The following is a 6,051-nucleotide window of genomic DNA, read 5'->3' on the forward strand; positions in this document are numbered from 1 at the left end:
GACTAGTGGGGACCCATCAGCTCCTGTAAAGCAGGTTCAGCAGAGTCCAGCGCCATCTCACCAGAAACCGCCCCCTCCCACTTCAGGCCCCTCCTAGGTGAGGCATTCTCATCTTTCCTTCCTCATCTGGACACAAGAAGTCTCTCCAAGGGAGTTGCTGAGGGAAGAATGGAGTGGAGTTAGACTCCCCAGACTTTAGAGAAGACTTCCTGGAGGAGGTGGCATCTGAGTCAGAGGTCTCCAGGAGAGGGGACTGGAAAATCCTCAGGCAGTGGGAGCAGTGGGAGCCAGAACACAGCCTGCCGGGCCTCCTTCTGCATGGTGGTGCATGCTGCTGATTTGGCACTTCCAAGTTTCTGGCTATAAAACACAGCACCACTGGCTCCGGAAGTCCTCCTTATACCTCATGCAGCCTTGTTTGGTGTCCATGGGGCTTTGGGGGTCTCATCTTTGGGAGAGGATGTTTGCATGACTGTTTCCCCACTGGGCTGTGGGCTCTCACTGGCTGGGGCTGATTCCCTTCCAGTTCTGTATCCTGTGCCTGGAGTAGGACTGGGCCCTGCGTCCTACAGGAAGGAAGGGGAGGGAAAGGAAGAAAGAAAGGGAAGAAGAGGGAAGGAAGGTCTGGTTCAGAGGCACTTCACCCAGGAGTCCTCTGAGAGCACCCGCCTGTGCCATTGGGTCCATGGGGCTGCCCAGGCCGGGTGGGCTTGTCCCTCTCTGACTGTCCTGGGTACAGGGGCTTGAGGCCTGCTGTGCCTGCAGTAACCTGAGCTCTGGGACATAGAGCCAGTGAGGATGACTGCCAGGAACATGTTCCCGCATCCTTGCCTCTCCCTCTCAGGCATCTTGAACATGGGCCCAACATCTTTGAATAGGAATCTCTCCCCCTGTCTCAGATGAGCAGTGGAGGATCATGTCTTGGAGAAAGATTTAATTCAGCTTCTAAAGCAAGTTGAATTGTTCATAGGCGGAGGTGCTCCTCAGGTGTAGAATGCGGGATGAGGGCCCCAGTTTGAGAGCTGGGTGCAGAGTAGAGAGGGCTTCCCTTGTGACAAAGGGAATGAGGCAATATTAACCCTAGAGACAAGGCAACGAGCAGAGAGGAGAGGGTTCAGGCCCATTCCACGGGAGGCTCAGTGAGGCCCGTTCTGACTCAGCCTGTTAGCATCAGAACAAGAAGGTGGCTATGGGGACCTACCTTCTGAAAACACTGAGACCCAGAGGGGGACACCTGGTGTGGAAGACTGCCTAATGACCTGCAAATATATTCATGTCCACATCTCCCAAAGCTGTGAATGGTCTTCTGGGACAAAAGGAAGTATGCATATGTGATTAAATGAACCATTGAGATGGGAATTATCTAGGTAGGTCCTGTGAAATCATGAGCATGTAAGGACAAGAGGACAGCAGGAGGGCCACGATTAGAGGAGAAGCACTTTCTGATGAGATGAGATGACAGAGCAGAGATGACAGAGCAAAGATTGGGGTGATGTTTTCTGAAGATGGGGCCACTAGATGTCAAAAATGGTAAGGAGGCAATTTTTCCCAAGGAGCCTCCAGGAGAAACGAGCCCTTCCTACACTTTGACATTAGACTGGTAAGACTGATTTCGGACTTCTGATTTCCAGAATTGTAAGAGAATAAATTTGCGTTATTTTAAGCTGCTCTGTTTGTGGTGATTTGTTACAGCAGCAACAGAAAACTCATACCTTATCTGGAAATGCAGAACTAGCCAGCAGTCAGCCTGTTCTCAGATCCCCTAAGCCCAGCACTATGGAATTCTTGTTCCACACTGGAGGGGACTGAGCTAGAAGTGGGGGTGAGGCCCCAAAGGGCCCTAACACCATGGGTGGTGAGATCCCTGGCCTCTGAGACGTGTATGCGTGTGGGTATGTGTTAGGAGAAGGGAATAATACGCCCTCTTCATGTATCAGGGGATTTTCTGGGCAGACTATTCTCCAAAAGCATGTGAACATTTTTCTCTCCAGGAAAAAATAACTCAAGTTCTATCAAAAAAAGTCCCAGTTTCACACGCACACACATGGATGGGCTTGTGGGTCCTAGCAAGACTCCAGCTACCCCATCTGCTCCAGGCGTCTTTAATTTTCACAGGGCAGGGAGCAAAGCTGAGGGGGGCTGGGGGACCCATCAACAGGAGGACTGTGGACACATTGTGACATCTGGATTTCCCCAAAGCACTCTGGGTCCTGTGGAGAGAGCTCCCCCGGCCCGGCCCCACTCCCACAGTGCTTCCCACTTCCACGAAACCTCTGGGAAGATTTGACACATTTCTTTGCAGTGGAGAGCAATTGGAATTTCCAGCTTAATTCCAGATGTGGGGCTGGCTGTGCTGGGGAGTTTGGCCTTGTAAAGCATCTGGGAGGCCCCTTGTCCCATTGGACCCCCCAGTGCTGGCCTGCACAGTATGTGTGTCCCCACTCCTGGACTCTGGGTCTTGTGGTTGGGCTTTCTGTGGGGAGCTGGAGAGAGCCCATGCATGTGGTTTTCACAAGTGTGGAGCCGGCTGGGGCAGGGTGGACTGAGCTGGCAGCCTGGGGCCCATAGTCAGTCAAGAAGGGCAGGCTGCCTCTAGGTGGGGAGTGGGGGATGTGACAGAAAAGAATCTAGTCAGTAAAGAGTGCTCTGGGACTGTGGGCCAGGCCAGAGGCCTGGGTCAGAAACTGGATCTAGAGCAGGCTGGAAGGGGGTGAGGGAGGAACCAAGGGTGAATGTGAATAGAGGTTATAACTGGCATCTGGCCAGGCACTGGCATTTGGCTGCTGAGACAACAGGCAGAGGGGGAAGCCCTTTACCCAACCAGTGTGCCCTGGCTGTTGGGGTTGAATGCCCCAGAAAAGACTGCCAGGACCAAATGCCATTCAGAGGAAGTGAAGGTCCCCACTGAAAACCTTTGTGAAACTGCAGGGGGATATAGACTATAACCTCCTTTTGTCAGCCTGTCATGGTTGCCTTCATTGCCAAACAGAAATGAACCTCCTTCAAAAATGAACCTCCAAAGATGACCATATCCTAACCCTGCAGAACCCGTGAATATGATGAGTAAACAGGCAAAAAGATTTGCAGATATGACTATACTTAGGATCTTGAAATGGAGAGATTGTCCAGGGTTGTCTGGGAGGGCCCAGTATGATCACCAGGGGAGCAAGAAGGTCAAAAGTGATTTAAAAAACATTGGAAGACAGAATGCAGGAAGTGGCCACAAACCAAGGAATGTAGGCAGCCTCTAGAATCTGGAAAAGGCAAGAAAATGGATTCTCCCCTAGAACCTTCAGAAGAACACAACCCCGCTAATACTCTGACTTTAGCTCAATAAGACTGGTTGGACTTCTCACCTCCAAACTGTAAAATAAATTTGTGTTGTTTCTAGGTCACTCTGTGTTGATCTGTTATAGCAGCCACAGGAAACTAATACACCCCCATTCTAATGCTGGTTTCCAGGCTCTGCCCTACTCCTTGTTGTGAAGGTCTTCACAACATTACACAGGTTAAGGGGAACTTCTTGCCTGCTCTGAAGCCCTAGCTGAGCGTTAGTGCAGATCACCGCAAGGTGGGGCTGCTTTCCCCCAACTAACACCTCTGCCTGGTAGTAGGAGGTGTTCAGGCCCCCAGATTACTCCAAACCTTAAAATAAATTTGTGTTGTTTCTAGGTCACTCTGTGTTGATTTATTACAGCAGCCACAGGAAACTAATACACCCCCATTCTGGGCACAGACCTTGTTCTCATGGGCACTGCTTTCCTTCTTCACCCATGGATAAACCAACCAACTATCAGCCTCGTTGTTCTTCCACCACATTCTTCTATCTCCCCACCCCCACCCCGTGCTCTGGGGGTTCCACTACCACCTCCCAACAAGGAGAACAACATTTTAAAGTGACAAATGAGGCAGCCAGAACACATAGAGAAAGAGGGACACTCACAAAGGTCTGGAAGGACTTGCTTCCTGGGAACCGGACATCAGCAACACCTGCTATAAATGGGGTTTTGACAAATAAACTCAGGGGCTGTGCTGAGTGAGGGCAGGAAGCAGCTGAACTGGGTCAGCACTGATGACCCCACATCCCTGTCCCCGAGACTGAGATTCCACACCCCCTTCAGTTATTTTTTCCTTTCTCCTTACAAGCCCAAGCATGAATACCTTTGCACAAATCATACAGGCCCGCATGCACACAAACAAGCACAGGGCCTCAAGCAGTGCCAGAGTGTGCAAAGAGGAAGTGGGCAAACACACTTGCACAGACACCACTCAACACACTTACAAACGAGCAGTCGTGCACATGCACTGGCACACACCTACAGTCTCACAAACATAGACACATGCACTTTTCACACTTGTATAACCCACATCACACATACAAACACACATACACCCATTCGTGAGCAAAGACCACCATGCATATGAACACCTGGACTGCTATGAACACAGTGGAATGCGGGGGGTGGGATGGGGGTTCCTGAACCTCCCTTCAGGGAGGGAGGCAAGGTTCCCTCCCCCACTCCAATCCTCCTGCGCTCTGCTCTGGAGCCCTCTGCTGGGGAAGCCAGGAATGGTCAGCCAGGCCCTTCTTGGCCTTGGAGGGAGCTCCCCTCCTCCAGGAGCTACGGGAGGTGAGGAGAGATAGGGAGGGACAGGAGGTGCAACCAGATCCTGGGTGCTCAGTATCCTGCCTCCTCCTGATCCAAATGCATTTCTACAGCCTCCAGTCTGGGATGAGGGAGAGATTTCTCCCGCAAAGACTCCCCCTTGGGCTCCAGCCCCTTTTTATCAGACCTCAGACCCACCGGCTCCAATCAGTGGTCACTGCTAGTGTGTCTGTATGTGGCAGAAGGAACCCCCACTCTCTCCTGGACCAGCTTCTTCACTCTCCCACTCCAAGCCCACGCTGGCTCCGCCTACTCCCCTCATCCCACCTGGCCTGACTTGCAGAGCTGCTGGGCACCCAGCCTCCTTGCCACCCACTGGATCTCTGACTTGGCTTGTGGTAATTCCCAGTTCAAACCTCCACCTCTTGTGTGCCCTCAGAGGTTCCACCCTCCTGCTCTCAATAGCTTTTTCTTTCCATTTTCTCCTGAGGAGGAAGGGAGAGAGTGAATAAGATCTGGGCTCTGCAATAAGACAGACCAACCTGAATTCAGATCTCAGCTCAAAGGTTGGATTTCCTCACCAGCCTTAGGACACTTAGGCTGTTGCCTAACTGTGCTCAGCCTCAGTTTCACCAGCTGGGATGGAGATGGTGATTCTTGTGGGGCCGGTGACAGCGTTCCCAGGGCACAGCATTAGAGCTGGTTTACGAGGTGAGCGCCACACAGCTGGCTGGGGTGGCGTCTCTAGGAGGCACTCAAACATCACAGGAAATACAAGGAGATGACGAAAACCATATCTGGGACTGCTTGGAGGGACAGTTGATGAGCTACTTGCCAAAGGGTGATGAGGAGATCCCAAAAGAGCAGGCCAGAATAACAGAAGGTCACTAAGCAGTTTCCTAAGAAGGCCTGGGCAGGATTTCTACATCGTTCTTATTTGTCTAATTGGGGGATGCAAGTTTGGGGGTTTGGGGGCAGATCTGAACTGCTCAGAGGAGATGGAGTGTTAGCAGGAGGGATCCTCTTCTCCGTCCTCTATCCTGTTCTTTTGAGCAGAGAGCAGTCTCCACACATTAAAGTTGAATGGATGATAAAGAATATTGTGTGATGAGACACAAAGTTATTGGCCTGTCTGTGGTAGCCACTTTCCATTGGGCCATTCCAGGCCCTTCCTGCGGAGGCTGTTTCATACATGTTAGCTGTATCTGTCTCTCTGATCCTTGGCCCTAAGATCTCTCTCCAGCCCTCTCTCCCCTTAGCTCAGCTCATGCATGTCCTCGCTTCATGTGTCCAGGGCATCTCTTGGCCCCTCTTTCAACACCTTCTCCCCCAAACCTTAGGTCTCTGGCCCAGTCCCTTCTAGAAGACTCCAGGCTTCTAGGCAAGGGTCAAGATTTCCATTTCTTGGGAAATCAGATAGTTCTCATGTATTAGCTTGTTTAAA

This window comes from Talpa occidentalis, unplaced genomic scaffold, assembly GCF_014898055.3.
Source record: "Talpa occidentalis isolate TD23 unplaced genomic scaffold, MPIMG_talOcc4v2.1 talOcc4.5, whole genome shotgun sequence".
Classification (NCBI taxonomy): Eukaryota; Metazoa; Chordata; class Mammalia; order Eulipotyphla; family Talpidae; genus Talpa; species Talpa occidentalis.